This window comes from Marmota marmota, unplaced genomic scaffold, assembly GCF_001458135.2.
Source record: "Marmota marmota marmota unplaced genomic scaffold, marMar, whole genome shotgun sequence".
Classification (NCBI taxonomy): Eukaryota; Metazoa; Chordata; class Mammalia; order Rodentia; family Sciuridae; genus Marmota; species Marmota marmota.
The window spans coordinates 505,903-523,879 of NW_026000153.1; the positions used below are offsets into that span (position 1 = coordinate 505,903).

The 17,977-nt window shown below is 38.2% G+C and overlaps 1 long non-coding RNA gene across 1 annotated transcript; it reads right to left on the reverse strand.

Moving 5' to 3' along the window:
* Positions 1 to 8,491: 8,491 nt before the first annotated feature.
* On the reverse strand, positions 8,492 to 17,945 carry LOC125611498. The gene is made up of 2 exons (XR_007341655.1): positions 17,676 to 17,945; positions 8,492 to 8,888 (listed from the first exon to the last, which is right to left on the reverse strand). It is a non-coding gene; the product is annotated as an uncharacterized LOC125611498 (long non-coding RNA).
* Positions 17,946 to 17,977: the final 32 nt, after the last annotated feature.

Consider the following 17,977-nt stretch of genomic DNA (forward strand, 5'->3'; position numbering starts at 1 on the left):
TAACCTTCCAGCTGGCAGTGACCGAGAGCTCCAGGGTCTCCAAGGACACTGGAACTATGTGTACAATCCTCTGGAGTTTTCTCTAAAGCAGAAAATGCAATTTTTTCTACTGTGTTTTTTTTTTTTTTCGTTCTCTTTGCCTATGAAAATCAGATATCACTCACTTGATTCTAAAGAGTTTTCTTTCTCCCCTTAATTGTAGTTTTTGTCAGACAAGACTGTACCCTGCCCCACCTGGAGGGTTCAAACAATGACTAATGCCAGATTTTTGGATCTACAAGCTGTTCCAGTCAGTGTTAAAAGCAGCCACATATGAGCAGAGGGCTCAGGCATCCTCCCAGGCCCCTTTGTCAGATAGACAGCCAGAGGGCAGAGCGGGGTGGTCCTATCTGATGGATGGTGTCTTAGCATAGAGCTCACATGACCTGGGATTCTCTCAAGAAATCTAGATTGTTTTTCTAACCAAAACAATTAAACATTTAAAATTCTCTCTCTCTCTCTCTATCTTCTCTCTCTCCTCTCTCTCTCCCTCTCTCTTCCCCCCCAACCCCCCTCCTCTCTCCTCTCTCCTCTTTTTCTCTCTCTAACTGTGAGCTCAAATAGTTAAAGGCTGCTGTGCTACAATAAGATTTTTCCTGAGACTCTATCAAAGATTACAGGATATACTCAAATACTTTTAGATACTTTGTGAAAATACTAAGCATCTAACTGAGAATATTATATTTCAGTCTTGAAAACAGTTCCCCATTACTAGTCTAAAACCAGTAGCAGTTAATGCCAACTAAGCATTAACTTAACATTAACAATGAAGTGTTCCGTTCATTTCTGGACACTGAGAAGTTAATATGGCCTCAGAAAAGGAGATTATCCTTTTTAAATAAAAAGTGAGCCAAATTTCGGAACACATTTACATTACTATTTCTTTTGAAGCATTTATTAAGGACAAAATTTGGGAAACTTATCCTCCCAAATACAGGGAAATGAAGAAATTGAGAAGAGATTGTGAAAAATCAAAGACATGAGGATGAAGATACCATAATACCCAGTTGCCCTACTTTCTGAAAAGATACTGGAATTTTAATAGGCAATTCACAAGCTTCATTTATCCAACTCCATCACATTCCAGCACTAGGTAAGCTTCATCAGTGAGAAGAATTTATAATCTAGCTAAATTCGTATGCTGACTTCATTTACTGTATGCCTACAGTGAGCCAGGTCCCATGTTAGGACCAGAGACTCAATAGTAAAGAGTTGCCCTGACCTTGCTGCCAAGATTCTTCTCAGGCCTGATTTTAAAACAGATCTCTGGCTCTTGTACTTAAGAGAAGCAGCATTAGTTATAAAGGCATCTGAAAAGAGAATTGTCATTTCGCTTAAATAGAACTTGTTATGAAATTAGCTGATAAACAAAAGATATTTCGCAGCAGCCAAAATGGATTTCACACATTTCAAACACTAAAATTCATGAGTAGAGACCTTACGTATGACTCTGAGAGACCACGTATTCCAATTTTGTACACAAGTCTAGCAATTGTGGTGCAGGAGAATACTGGCTCCTTTACAAAGAGAAATTTTGAGAACTTCCAATGCTCAAGGGAGTCAAGCTGTGCAGTCCTGATTTGCCCTCCTTGTCTTCTACTGGGCATTATTACATGGTTTCCAAAGTATATTTAACTAACAACCCACAATTGATAAAATAGCAAACGGTGCTAGAGCATTGTAAAGGTAAAGGTTACCCTGAAGGATTTGCTCAGGAAGTATGTTGCATAACCTTTAGAGAAATCACCTTCAAACATGCTATGGTTTTACTGCCCTGTAGAACATTAGCCAGTTTTGTATCCAAACTAGCAATGTTTCCTTAGGCTAACTGTGTGTGTGTGTGTGTGTGTGTGAAGCACTTAAGGAAATCAATCATTTTACCTAATTGTCTGATTTCCAGTTTCCACACTAATGGTTTAAATAATGCTTTGACACAGTCTAACAAATAATTTTGTTCAGAAATTTTGCTCTTAAAGCTCTGTCTGATCCATAGATCTGAGATGACACCTGCCCTCAGTCTTTAAATGCTCACAAGTGCACAGGGGCTAGGCTCCTCTGTGCTCCTAGCGTGTCTGCAGCAGGAGGGAGCCATCCTAACATCCACCTAAGAATATTGCTTTCTTGATCATTTTGGTGCCTGTGTGGTCAGAATCAAAAGGGAGAGACTTTACTACTTTTAGTTATAAAAAAATAATACCTTTATTTATTTATTTTTATGTGGTGCTGAGAATCAAATCCAGTAACTCACCATGCTAGGCAAGTGTTCACCACTGAGTTACTACAACCCCTGCTCCAAAAAGGAAGAGACTTTTGTTCATAGAAACTTGCCAGGCCTCTCCTTCTTAGCCTCCCCTTGGTTGATTGCCACTGGGAAGGATTGACACAGCAAATAAATGGGCCCAGACCTTTGGGATACATAAGTATAACCATCTTACTATGATAAAATGCCAAACAATTACTATGCTAAAATACCAAAGCTCTGTGCCAAGAGAAGTGAGCCCTGGGGCCCTTTCTGAAAGAACTTTACGATATTTGTAACTTCCTAATTTTTGCTATATCTGTTATTCCTTATTTATTCTCCTAAAATAAGTAGTAAAACTCAACATAAGAAGAGCCTATGTCTGAGAAGAGGGGGTTATGAGATTTTGTGTGTATGTGTGTACTGGGGATTAAACCCAGGGCTTTACACTTGCTAAGCAAGCACTCTACCACTAAGCTGCACCCCCAGACCCTTTTTTATTTCTTATATTTCCTATCCCCTACATAAAACCAATATTAGCAATTGGTTTATAATTTTTCTATGTATTTTTAATATGTTCCTGCCAACTTTTCATGTCAAAATGATTTCTTTTTTAATCCTTTCCTCATAATTTTGAAAGATTCTCCCAAAAGATTTTGAATATTGGAATAGCCATGGACTACTTAGGAATTGTGCTCAACCTATCTGGGGAGGTAGGAACTATTGTTTTTTAATTTGTTTTTTCTATTGTTGGAAATGCTTGTTGAGTAAAAGTGGGTGGAAACATGGAATGGAAGAGGTTAGACAGTAAATCTAGAGATGCTCAAAGGAATTGCCTAGAAAGTCTGGTCCACAAGTCCACAGTGAGAAGGGAATGGAGAAGCAGAATTTCTACCAACTTTACAGGATCACTCTGATGTGTGTGTTTGCAGGGTAGAGGGATAATAATGGGGAAGGATGACGATAAACATAAGCAAACATAAGCACAGGAGAACACAATCATCCTAAAAAGGTGGAGGTGGGTAGTAGAGGTGAAACAGACGATATTTAAGGGAGCTGGATAAGGATGGTAAAGCTCAGTGGAAATGAATTTGGAAAAAGGACTCGCTTCCTTCAGCCAACTTGACCTATGAAGTAAATAGATTAATAAACTAGTTCACTGCAAAAGATATGCATCCGTCATCTAGTCTGCTGGGCACTGCACTCAGTGTTAGAATTACAGATCTCACAGCTAACAAGACTGCCCCCCGGGAAGAGACCGATATGTGAACAGACAAGTAAAACACTATTTAATTTACTCAAGTAGTGTTTTAAATGTTCAGATAGAGACAGAGGAATGACATATGACTTGGGGTTTTTGTTGTTATTTGTTTGCTTGTTTTTGCATGAGGGCAGAATCAAGGAAGACTTGTTCTAAGTCTTACTAAACCATGCTGATCCACTCCAGGCTGCATGAAACATCTGAGACCCGACAAGAACAAAGAGCAGATAACAAGATCCAGAAGTTGTAATAGCACCATGGGTGAGGGGGTCTAGAGATGATATTTCAATTGTCTGGAGCACTGAGGGCAAAAGACAGAGACCCAGGCAGTGATGAGAAAAGAAGGCAAGAGAAGAAAGCGGATTCTTCTTATTTATGCTGCAAGTAGATTTACTGTTGGCTATATTAGGATGGCTGATGTTAAGGCTAACTGTAAGATGGATTACAGCTCCCTTATTCATTCTTTGAAAAGCAAACCTAGAAGCTTACAGTCTTGTTCTTTAAGCATGTGAGAGAAAAAGCTGATAGAAAGGAGCCTCATTCCCAGTCCCAGAAGATCCCAGGGCATGGAGTGGCAGAGGTTGACACAAAGTAGGTTAAGACTCTGACTTCCCAAAGGATTGGGTTGATAATAAGTCCCTTAGAGTCAACATCTCCTTGAGGCAGAGGAGAGGAGGTGGAAAAGGAGGGAAATGGAGGAAGAAGATGGGTTGGTGGGATATATAAATTAATAGTAAGTTAAATGGACCCTATTTGCAGGACTTCTCTGGAAAATGCCAATCACCCAAGCTGCCTTACTTCAACTGATGAATTAACACTCTGAAAGTTTTCTCTTGTGTGGGCAGAGGCTGATGGTCCCCACCCACCCTTGCTTACTGAGCCCTTCAATGTCGTGGATCCTCAAGTAAGAGATCATTTGCCAGGGAGGCTTATGAGAAACTGCTTCACATCCTGAACTGAACATCAGGAAAATGAGAGACATTGACCCAGGGATATGGCTAAAGATACATACTGTTATTCCTTCTCCTCTTGCAGGAACGGGTAGCAAATTTCTTTATTTGAAAGAATGGTATAAATTAAAGAATTTAAATGGATGTTTGGTATGACTGCAAGGAAAGGTGAAGGTATCTTTAGCCTGCATATGCACTGCCTTTGTGACCAGGGAAGTCACTCCATGGCTATGTCTTTTTTAAAATTTATTTATTTATTTTAATTGGGTATATATGACAGAAGAATGCATTTTGATTCATTGTACACAATTGCAGCACAATTTTAGATTTCTATGGTTGTACATGACATATCATCACACCATATGTGCAGTCATATATGTACCTAGGGTAATGATGTCCATCTCATTCTACCATCTTTCCTCCCCCTATACATGTATCTTGATATCCCTACCCTCCCTCCCCTTTGCCCAATCAAAGTTCCTTCATTTTTCTCATGCCTCCTCTCTCCCCATTATGGATCATCATCTACTTATCAGAGAGAACATTTGGCTTTTGATTTTAGGGGATTGGCTTACTTCACTTAGCATGATATTCTCCAGCTCTATCCATTTACCTGCAAATACCATAATTTTATTCTCTTTTAATGCTCAGTAATATTCCATTGTATATTTACACCACAGTTTCTTTATCATCTACTGAAGGGCATCTAGTTTGCTTCCATAGTTTAGCTATTGTGAATTGAGCTGCTATGAACATTGATGTGGCTGCATTACTATAGTATGCTGGTTTTAAGTCCTTTTGATATAGACCAAGGGGTGGGATAGTTGGGTCAAATAGTGGTTCCATTTCAAGTTTTCTAAGGAATCTCCATACTGCTTTCCAGATTGGTTGCACCAATTTGCAGTCCCACCAGCAATGTATGAGTGTGCCTTTTCCCCCACATCCTCACCAACATTTATTGTTGTCTGTATTCTTGATAACTGCCATTCTGATTGGTATGAGATAAAATCTTAGTTTTGATTTTCATTTCTCTAATTACTAGAGAGAGAGATGTTGAATACTTTTTTATATATTTGTTGATTGAATGTGTATTTTCTTCTAAGAAGTGTCTGTTCAGCTCCTTAGCCCAATTATTGATTGGGTTGTTTATGGTTTTTGTTTGTTTTGTTTTTGATGTTAAGTTTTTTGAGTTCTTTATATATCCTGGAGATTAGTGCTGTATCAGATGTATGTGTGGAAAAAATTTGTTCCCAAAATGTAAGCTCTCTGTTCACCTCATTGACTGTTTCTTTTACTGAGAAGAAGCTTCTTAATCCCATTTATTAACTCTTGATTTTATGTCTTGCACTTTAGGAGCCTTGTTAAAGAAGTCGGGGCCTAATCTGAAATGATGAAGATTTGTACCTACTTTTTCCTCTATTATGTGTAGGGTCTCTGAACTAATTCCTAGGTCCTTGATCCATTTTGAGTTGAGTTTTGTGCATGGTTAGAGATAGAGGTTTATTTTCATTTTGCTGCATATGGATTTCCAGTTCTCCCGGCACCATATGGCTATGTCTTGTCATCACTGTCTCCCAGGACGTGCTTATCCTAGAGATATTCTGCTATGCCAAATTGGGGGCTCCTGTCTTGTGCAAATTGGTTACTGGTCACCCAATTCTTTGATGGATTTTTTTTTTTTTTTTTTTTGCAGGGATTAAACCCAGGGGTGCTTAACCATTAGCCACATCTCCAGCCCTTTTCTCTATTTTATTTAGACAGGGTCTCACTGAGTTGCTTAGAGCTTCACTAAGTTCACAATCCTCCTGCCTCAGCCTCCTGAGCTAATGTGATTACAGACATTCACCACTGTACCCCACTTCTTTGATGGATTTTACCAGTTCATTGAAGTAATGGAGTCTCAATGAAGTCACAGAAGTGAGGGGTCCCTTTTGTCAGTGGTCAGTTTGGTCAGTTGCAGTAATGACCCTGCTCTCCCAGAGGTCATGGTCTGGTTTCTTGATATCCTGAAGGAAGATTTGGCCTCACTGTTTAATTCTGCCCTTCATCTATTTCTCAGCACATCTTCTTTTTTGTGTGTGAGATTGGAGAAGAAAGTATTTGGCAAAATTTGTCAAAGCTACTTCATTGCAAACAAAACAAAACAAAATCCAACTTCATTGCAGTTAAAGTAGTAGCTCATGGACGGTAGATGTAGGAAGGCAGAGCTCCAGGTTATCCGGCAGCTGATGGCCTCCAATTTCCCATGGGAGTTCTGGAGTTGTTGTCATCATGGCAGTGTCTGAGGAGAGGTGCTGGCTGGACTGACGGTGGGAACCTTGGGTGTATGAGCACACTGAGAGGAGTGGCAAGAAGCTGGTTCTGAGTCACCCACCCAGAAGAAAGGGGATTTGAGTGCCAGGTTCTGTCCAAGCACTACTGAAGCAGGAAACCACAGCAACCCTCAGCGAAGAACATCTGGCCCAGGAAGCTATTCTTTCTTACTCTTATTATACAATCTCTGACACGAAAACTGCTATTCATGCTTGAAAACCCAGATCTTTCCACATAGACTTTCTCCATAGTCACAGGCAAATTAAATGGCCTCCTCTTCCAGGTTCCTGGGTCACTCTGGACATACTCATACTAAACCCTTATCATATTTTTATTTCTATGACATTTTCTCCACATTTTTTTCAACCCATTCCAAATATCTTGCTTATTACCCAGTACATAGCAGATATATAATCACTGTTGCCTAAATGACCTGAATCAGCATTGGACTAGGCAGGCAAGAGTAGCAAACAAGTAGGCAAGAGTTGAACTATGCTGTGGAACAGACCTCTCACCCAGGCATATGCAAGAAAGGAAGTCACAACTATGCAGACAAGCCAATGCTGGCCGGACAAACAGGCAGGGACGGCTGGGGTGGGGGCCAGGGAAACTACAACATAGAGTGGACACGGAGGGACCCAGGCTCACTCAGTGGATGGATACCTGACACTACTGGAGAAATACTTACTTCTCTATTCAGTGTTAGTGTAACAGGATTGTGGGCTTGTGGTGTCAGATTGCCTGCCATGTTCTATCTCTGCATCCTAAGGCAAATTGTTAATGTCTTAAAAACCTCCATTTCCTCATCTGTAAAGTGAGGGTGGTAGAATACCCTGTAGCATATTTTATCGTTCCCATTAAGTGAGATAATGAAGGTGGATTGTTTGCAGTGCACAGCACATAGTGAGTATTCAGTATCCGATATCTATTTTATGACTCTGGCCACAGTTTTTAGTCTGCATGGGGAGGCAGTCTATGTCCTTTGGGGGAACATACTGTCCTATTAACTCAACTGGACTTCTGCCATCAACTTTGGAAAGTACTAAGGGCAAAAACTGCTTCTACATTCAAAATTCCCTTTGGTACTTAGTTGTTTGGTAAAATCAACATTTAAGTTCCTACTATGTTAACTAGTTTATGGCAGTAGACATTAATTATTTTTATTAAGTGAATTACTAATAAGTGACTTCAAGCAGCTAAGTTAATAGAAGGAAGTGAAACTGTTTACTAACGTAAAGAGAAAAGATTCAATTTGCAACCTACTATAGTGTCTTGTCTAGCTTAGTATTTTGCATAAATATTTAGATACTTGAATCAAGATGGTTGTGAGATTCTCCTTATCTATTTTAAGTACAGGAGATCCAGAGTCAACACTTAAGTTCATTTAGCAAATCTGTGGCAGAATCCTTTCTTTGGATGATTTATTGGCATGTGTGTTCTTTAACTAAAATAGAATTTCAATTATAAGCTGTGGTTACAGTGAATTAGTGTCTGACCCACAGGCAAACAGCCAATTAAGTAATTATAAGAAATGTATCATGCTCATTGGGTTTCAATTACTTGAGGATATTTGAGATATTGCATTTCATTTTTGACTCTTTTTCATTAAGGCACTTATAAATGTAACTCATACCTTTTAAAATGAGAATGTGACTAATTATAATACTTTTTCTCAACTTTAGAATCAGATGAAAACAAAATGTTTGGCACTTTAATTGGGAAAAAGAAAAAGAACTACCATATCCCTGGGGGGGCCTACTTGGATTGACATATTGGCTTATGGTCTGAAGTCCACCGACCTTTCCCTTTGCAATTATGTTTGAAAGAGTGTTATTTCCTTATATTATATTTTCAAAGTCAGAATTCCCTTTTATATTTATACCAAAAGTGTGTGATTGTGAAGGACATTTTCTGATCTTTTTGCCTGTATGTGAATTTCTAGAAATATAATACTGAGAAATGCAAGGAAACCTAATAATGCAGGAAACCTAAATTTTGAGATATGCAAGGATAAATCAGTTCAGAGTCAGGTCCAGTTCTTCTGAATTCCTCTTCCTTCATGTTTAAGGCTTTGTTTGATCAGGGTCTAGGTAAGAGATAAGAATAAATAGATATGTAAGAAACATAGGAAATAAGTTCCCATTCCTCCAGGATAGATCTTTTTACAGTTAGCAATGTGATGATAACCATAATAACACACTACATTTTTGATTGCCTACTATATGCTAAACACCATTAGTTATTCCATTAGGTAATAGTTTCCCACACGAGTACAGTAAGACATGCATTATTATCTCTATTTTCTACTGGGAACCTCAGGTTCAGAGACGTTAAGCAACACACCTTGCATTCATTACACAGATACTAAGAAATGGAGAAGGGATGGAATCAGACCAGCTTGATTCTATCATGCCACTTGGCCTCCTGTTATATCAAAAAACCTTCTCATGATTTTTGCCTGGAATCAGAGATGGACTCAAGTTTTGTGAAGCTTAAGTTTATATAATTTGGGAGAGATATCATCTTTAAGAAAGCAAACAAAAATATATTATTTGGTAAGTTTTATGAAAATACATGACATTGTGAACACCTTATAAGGACCCTCCCCTGTCACTTAGATAGAAATGGAACAAGTGATACTTAAGCTTCATTAATGTCATGGAAAATCCACCACTCCTGGGGATTCAACCCTTCAATTTTCCCTTTACCTGGTTAAGAAAGTAGGAGAAGGTGCTCTTTTGATGCAATTATATTTCAATGGCACCAGACACCTCCTTCTATACCCCAAAATAATCGTTATTGTAGAAAACTTCAAGGCTACTTGGAATGAGGGCATGTTGGTTAGAGATTCCAACACATAGAAGTACTCCTGGGAGAAATTAAGTGAGAACTTGTCTCTTTCCATCTCAAGTTCAAATGAATCAAAATTGTTTGATAGACTTGGGTGGCATGCCAAATTAGGAACAGGAAAGAGCAACAAGATCATTGTGAGATCATTTACCATAAAGATGGGAAAAGACAGGCTAAAAGATCAACTAGAAAATGTGATCCATTAGTGAACCTGCCTTTGACACAGTCATCCTGAAGATAGGATCAGGGCCTAGACAATATCTATTTGAATCACGAAAGTCTGAATGTGATGAGGCTGGGCTGTTTTGGATACAGACCCCATTTGACTACAAAATGCACATATTTTCTCTGCACAATGAGGAATGATCATACCCTGGAGCTGGGATCTGCAATATCCCTGGTGGAAACCTGTAGAGCAGGTGGCCCATCTTGAGCCATAACTTTTTTGCTTGCCCTATTTGACAGCAACCCTGAGGTTCAGATTCAGCAGTAGCAACAGTGGCAACAGCACTGATAGTCACTGAGCAACTGGAGCACAGCCTGGTTAGGGCAGTCTTGAGACTACTCAGGTTTCAGAACACAGTGCACCAGGAGTCGCTGTCAATGCTACATCAGCAGCACATTCTGGGTTCCAGCAACAGGGCTCTATGGAATCCTAAAGCCTCAAGGGGGCACATTGAGTTTTGAGTTTGCTAAAGAAAAACAAAAAAACAGCCTCAAAGGACAGATATGTGGACATGAAACATGAATCAGCATCTTTGGTATTTCTTGGACATACTTAGACAGGGGACTCTAAAAAAGACTGGACTTCCCATAATCACACATGCCACATTATATTGGATAGTAACAGGAAATGTGTTTAGTTAGGGTCATATGAGGACATGTTTTTCCAAGTCACTCTTTGCTTCCCTGGATCCTTTTTTTACTTGAACTCTAATTTGGTAATCCACTTTAGCTCATTCCCCCTCTCTCCCTTGGAGAACTTATCCTGAATCTTCAGTGATTTCTTAGATATTTTTACATGTACATGATCTCAAATTCAATATATCTAAAACCTAACTCAATAAAAAATGCTTACAAATCAATAAGAAAAATTCCAAAAGAGAAATGAACAAACTGGCAACTTGCAAAAGAAAAAATTATAAATGATAAACATATAAAAAGATGTTTAATCTCATTAAGAATTTTTAAGTAATGCTGAAAATAATTTGCCTGTCATACTGTTAAAAAAGCAAGGGTTCCACTGTCATAATTTACATTTAAAGCTCTTTTAAAAAAGGTAAATACAATGTTTCCAAACTTGTTACCAACTCTCATCCACTAAATCTTCATGTACTTTTTAAAAATATTAAGAGGTTTAAATAATGAAGTGTTATGTTTAATATATCCAAATTCTCCATGAACTCATAGTTTGTTTTTAATCTAATTGAAGTATAATGGACATATTTGAAACATACAATCTGCTTGATTTTGCACCCATGTAACCATTACCACAATCACGATAATGAAATATCCATCATCCAAAATGTTTTCTTATGCCCCTTTTGAATTCTTCCCCCACTTCCCCCTCCTTGTCCCCAACCCATGTTCCAAGAAATCACTGATTTGCTTTCTGTCACTATAAATTAGCTCACAATGTCTAGAAATTTACATAAATAGAATGATATAATATGTAATATTTTTTCTATATTCTTCTTGCCATAATGATTTTGATCTTCACTTTTTTACAATATCAATAACTAATTCCTTTTATTGTTGCATAGTACAAGTTGAGTATCCCTTTTCTGACATGTTTGGGACCAGAAGTATTTTGGATTTGGATTTTTTAAAAATTTTGGAATATTTTCATTATACATAATAATATATCTGAGGCATGAGATCTGAGTCTAAACATGAAATTCTTTTTATGTTTTATATACATCTTATACATATAGAATGAAAGTAATTTTATAAAATATTTTAAATACTGTAGTGCATGAAACAAAGTTTTATGAACTTGTAGTGTCATATCAATGCTCAAAAAGTTTTGGATTTTGGAGCAATTTGGATTTTAAATTTTCAGATTAAGGAAGCTCAACCAGTGATTTACTGTATGTATATATCACCTTTTTAATCACTTTTTAATCACTATTGATGGACATTGGGTTGTTTTCAGTTTTAGACCATTACAAATAAATCTGTTTTATTATTTTTGTACAAGTCTTTGATAGGACATATACTTTCATTTCTTTTGGGTAAATACCTAGAAGCGGAATGGCCGATTCATATAGTGCGTAGATATTCAACTTTAAGAAACTGCTAAACTGTTTTCCAAAATGGTTGTACATTTTACTAGCAGTATATGAAAGCTTCAGTTTTCCCATATCCTCACCACCGTCTAATAAGGTTTTCTTTTTAGGTGTGAAGTGGTATCACAGTGATTTTAATTTGTAATTCCCTGATAACCAATGATGTTAAGGATATTTTCATAGTCTTATTTAATATATATTTTTTGGAGAAGCGTCTGCTTAGAACTCCCCCCCCACAAAAAAAAAAATTGGTTGGCTTGTTTTCCTCCTGTTGAATTTTGGGAGATGGTTTCTATTGACTGATTTTTTTTTTCTGTTTTGGTATCACACTTTTCTATTTCTTTGTGTGTAATAATTCATTTGTCGAAGACTAACGTGTAGCCACTTTAATATGTCAACTCTAGGAATCAAATTATTTCCTCTCCACAAAGTTTTTGTAGCTATTTGTTTTTATTGTTATTGCTGTTGTCTAGTTCATTTCCTAGACTATTCTGTGTAGTCTAGATTCTTTGCCATGTGTCTCTGCTCAGTCAACCTGCTGATCATCAGCTAATGTTTTCACATAGATTTCCTTAAATAAATAAAATAAAGATATATTAAAAAACATTTATTTATTTTTATGTGGTGCTGAGGATCAAATCTAGTGCCTCTCACATGCTAAGTAAGTGCTCTACCACTGAGTCATAGCCTCAGCCCCAGATTTCCTTAAATGTTTTAAGCCAATAATTCTCCCACTCTGCCTCTATGTTTGTGTTGAGTTGTGCCTTCAATACTCCAACTGTCATTTATAACTCTGCCTTACCCGTCACTTGCTGCTTTTACAGAGCCTCAAAAGTCAACCACAAGTGAGAGTTCAAGTCTTTGTCAGTTTTTTCTTAGGCATGCAAATAGCTTGAGCATGAACATGGCCTTCCAGATTCCCAGGAATTCTTCATTTTCAAGTGCAGTATTTCATTATGCAATATAATGATTAATTTTAGGTTTCAAGTTTACTGGGTTAAGGGACACCTAGAGAGCTGGTAAAACATTTCTGAATAAATTTGTGAGGGTTTTTCCCAGAAGAAGTAAGTATTTAAATCAGTATACTGAAAAGATTCACCCTTCATGAAGGAGTGTGGGCATCATACAAAATTGGTTGAGGGCCCAAACAGAACAAAATGGTGGAGGAAGGGTAAAGTCACTCTTTGCTCTGGAGCTGGGAAACTCATGTCTCCTACCTTCAGTATCAGAACTCCAGATTCTCAGGCCTTTAGACTCCGGGACTTATCAGGCCTTCAGACTTGGACTGAGAATTACACTGGTCTCTCTGGTTCTGAGACCTTTGGACTAAATTATACCACCAGCTTTCCTGATTGTCCAGATTTTAGTTGTTTTTGTTTTGATACTGAGAATTGAGCCCAGAGGTGCTTTACTACTGAGTCACATCCCCAGTCCTTTTTGTTTTTTATTTTGAGACAGAGTCTCACTAAGTTGCCTAGGGCCTCATTAAATTGCTGAGGCTGGCTTTGAACCTGTGATCCTCATCCTCCCAAATCATTGAGATTACAGGCGTGCACCATTGCACCCAGAAAAGCTTTTAGATAACATATCATGGAACATCTCAATCTCCATAATTGTGTGAAATTCTCATAATAAATCCCCTCTTCTCTCTCTCTCTCTCTCTCCCCCCCTTTCTCTCTGTCTATCCATCCAATTGATTCTGTTTTTCTAGAGAACCTTAATCCATATACCCAGTTTTTCCCTTTAAATATTTAGGGTGGACTTTTGCTAAACCCAACTGGTAAAGCTGCCTCAAGCACATGCCACTTTTATTGTTTTTGTCAGAACAATTTTTGCTGGTAAGGTTATTTTCACAAAGGAAGCTCTGAGTCAGGTCAAATAGAGACAATCCCATTCTTGGTATTGTCTTTATTTGACAATTCAGCAAGCTGTTGGACAGGTCAAATACTAAAGATTTTTTGGAAATGGGACTTTGGTGGGAGTGAGGGATATCCAACTTATGTGGCCTCCTCCAGTGCTAGTAGTTTTCACAGTTACCATTGTTGTAAAGGTATTGGCTTTCAAGACCCACAAATCCAGGGACCAGGAAACGGATTAGGAAAAGTTAAAATACCACAAATTTCATTGCTTTTACTGAGATTCAGCCATATTTCTGGAATAAATACCCTTGAATTGTTATAAGCCTTTGATTAATTCCGAGCTTTTGGAAGTGGAGGGATTTGATTTTGACAACTTTCACTTACTATTGCTGCTTTTACAGAGAAATGGATTTGCAGAAGTCCTTACTCTGTAATTCTGAAAGTTGAGGTCACACTTAAGAATTCATATGCTATCTTATAAAATGTAGGCATAACAACTATATTTCTTTGATTTTTGACAAGATTTTAAGGATATACCAAATCTTCTGCTTATCATCTTACATATATGATTGAAAGAATTCTCCACAGACCATCTTATTGCTTGGTCAACCAAACTTGTTTCAAACTTTCACTACTTCTTACATACCTCCAATCTAGGCACTGTACAACATATTGTAATAAGATTGCTGGCTGCATCTTACAAGACAGGGTTGGTGTAGTGGGTATAGGAACTAATTCCTGGATGTCATTCCTACATTAGAAAAACTGCAAATAGCTTACTATATGAAAGTAATTGTGATCTACAAAAATACATCCCATTAAACACCCACAAAAATGTATTCCCAATTTGATTTATCCTTAGTTTCCCAAAACACCCGTGGCTATTTCAACAACACCTGATAAAATCAAACTCAGGACCTTGCTCATGCTAGGTGAATGCTCCACAACTATACCACATTCTCAGACCCCCAATATTTTACTTATTAGTTTAACAAAACATGTGAACTCATGAACACATGTGGTCCCCAGTCTTGAAAATTACCTGCTTAAGTTAGAGACCCTGAATTTTAAACTTAGTTAACTTCATGGTAAACTTCATCTCATACATATCACCTGTTCTTCTGATTTCTTTCTAGGTTTCTGCTTCATTATTTTTTTTTCCTCTTCAAATATATTTTGGGACTTCTTTCAAAAAGGATATGTTTTACATATTTCCCAAAGCTGTTACAAAAGTTCTCTATCATTCACACAAATCCAATGAAACAGAACTTTCATGCAACAAGTCTGGAAAAGCAGGTTTATTTCTCACAGACAAGTCAGAACAAATAACTCCAGGCTGAGGTTGTAGCTCAGTGATACAGCATTTGCCTAGCATGTGTAAGGCCTTCAATTTGTTTCCCAGCACTGAGAAAAAAAACTTTTTTTCAATCAAAATAAAATAAACAGAAGCCTAGGAACCACAGCAATCCAGTACTCCAAAGCTCAGGAAAGCTACCCAGAGCAAATGGGAAGTCTCATCTCAGCATGCCCCATACTCCTCTGTAGTTTAGAAACCCTGAGAACATATCTCTCTGGGCTTTATACTCTAGGCATCACTGAATCACTGAAACCAAGCACTGTAGTACATCCTGTTCTGGGAGGAACAAGGATACAAGCTGGATTGTTCTGGGCATTTCCTCTCTATCTCAGAATGTTGTATTCTATACTTATTCTGAGAACTATAAGCAAGAGAGGGGAGATCTGGATTTCCAAGGTCATTCAGGGACCTGTTCTACTGCAAGTATATTCTCAGGGAACCAATTCAGGAAGGGTAGAGGGGGAGCAAGATTTGATTCATTAGTATGCTGAGGAACATATTTTGGGAAATTCTGTATTAAATAATAATAGCCAGTATTATTAACTCAGTATCTTAATACTGAGCACCTTGTGCTGGCACCAGTCTAAGAATTTTTGTAATACTTTTGCCAGTTTTATGTAGTAAGGTTTATTCTTACAGATGAGGAGATTGAGACATAAGAGAAGTTAAACAATCTTCTCAAAATTGCATGACTAGAAAGTTGAGGTGTTTGAGAGGCCAGGTGTGGTGGTGCATGCCTGTAATTGCAGTGGCTCCAGAGGCGGAGTCAGGAGGATGGAGAGTTCCAAAGCCAGCCTCAGCAATTTAGGAAGGTGCTAAGAAACTCCCTGAGGCCCTGTCTCTAATAAAATACAAAATAGGGCTGGGGATGTGGCTCAGTAGTTGAGTGCCCCTGAGTTCAATCCCCTGCATCCCCAACCAAAAAAAAAGAAAGAAAAAGGAAAGAAAAAAAAAGTAGGGGTGTTTGATTTTGCATCAAGGCAAAATCATGCATAACTTCTGTGCCATTTAATCTCCAAGGTTTATTTTGAGTTCTGAGTTCTATGGCCCTTATGAGCTTTGATATTTCATATTCTTCAATATGTGAATGTTCCAACATCAAGTACTAAGGGTGCTATTCCTTGTTTCTTTTAACACTGTTATAGAATAACATTCTAATATTACCTACATTTCTGCTTTTCACGCAGCCTTAGTGTTTCCAAGGCCTTAGAATTAGGATCAGACAGGTTTCTACTTCCTTTCAATTAAAAAAAATATTCTTTTATTCTTCAGTATCCTGGATCATTTAATAAATGATTTTTTTCTCATTTCTAATTTCATTAAGAATAAATGGGTCCTATTGCTAAATGGGTCCATTGTAAATCTTCAAATTATCAATAGTTAAAATAGAAGCATATCTGAGAACCTCTAGATTAAAAAAAATAATAAAAGTTTACAGAGACACAAGTGTCCTTTTGTAAAATTTGAGGTTTATAAGCCTCTTGCTTGCTTTCACTCTGTTGCTTGTCCTCATAAAAAGTAAATTGCTTCAATAGTGTAAGTTATTTCATATAAAAAAATGTTTCCACATAGTCCTAAACATATCTAAGTAGAAAATTTAGAGAATATGTAGAAAATGTCCAGAATGAAAAATAGCATACAGTTGCAATAATCCCGTACATTACTAAACACGAAAAAGAGTAAATAGTTACAAAAAGCACGTCTGTGAGTGCTAGGATTGAGTTCTGAGATCCCCAAGACACTTGGGGATGATTAAAACCTGATCGGTTTTAAACAGTAAGCCAGCCTAGTAAGCAGCAGTCCCCCAAGGAGACATCAATGGGACGGTGTATTCTTGCTTTATGAATTTCAAGCAAACAAATTTTGTGCTCCGTATAATAAGTCTTTAACTAGCAGTGCATGCCACCTATTAATCATTTAATATTTAGTGAGCGCCCACAATATGCCACGCTCTGATACTGCAGGGAAGAAAGGCCAACCCTGTTCCCACAGAGTTTACACCCAGGGGAGACATTTTGAAAAACCAGCCTCTATCTCAGAGCAAAGCCTGTCCAAGGAAGGGACATGGCCTTTGTCCTTGGAAAAACCCACAGAGCACTCCTAGGCACATTCCCACCCTGCTAAGTTGTTTATCTACAAATAACAGGAGAGATCTGCTGCGCCAGGTGTCCCTGACTCAGGCTAGGTGGGGACCCATAGCAGCCCCCTAGCAGCCACCAATCAGCATGAGACAGGGAAATACCTGGGATGCCAGATGACCCTCCCAGTAGTTTATGGTGTTGGAAAACCATGTAGTTCAGCACATACACCCCTCTTGGCTTAAACCAATCAGTTCAAACGAATACCCCTTTTGTACTGATCAATCACCCCTACACAACTTGTTCCCGCCAGTGAATGTGCTAATCATGTTTTAGAGTTGTTACTTGATTTTCCCGCGGTGTGTGATGATTTGCTAAAAGTGGCTATGATGTATGTGAAGTCCCTGCCCTCGCCAAAGAATGTATAAAAATGCTGCAAACCTTGGGTTTGGGGCCTCTCAGCGTCACCAGTTGCTGTGTGTGTGCGAGGAGGACCAAGCTAGCTCGCAATAAACACCTCTTTGCTGCTTACATCCATCTTGGGTCTCTGGTGGCCTTTAGGGGTCCTGAATTCAGCATAACAATTTTAGTCTTCCAATGATCCAAAATAGATAATCCCGTAATCTAAACCGAGAAATCTGCCTTTGGCCAATGGAAAGGCATGCGAGAGGCAACAACCAGTCAGCGGCAGACGCCAACAAATCCACCAGGGGCACCTGCAAGAGAGCGGCGCACAGCTGTGA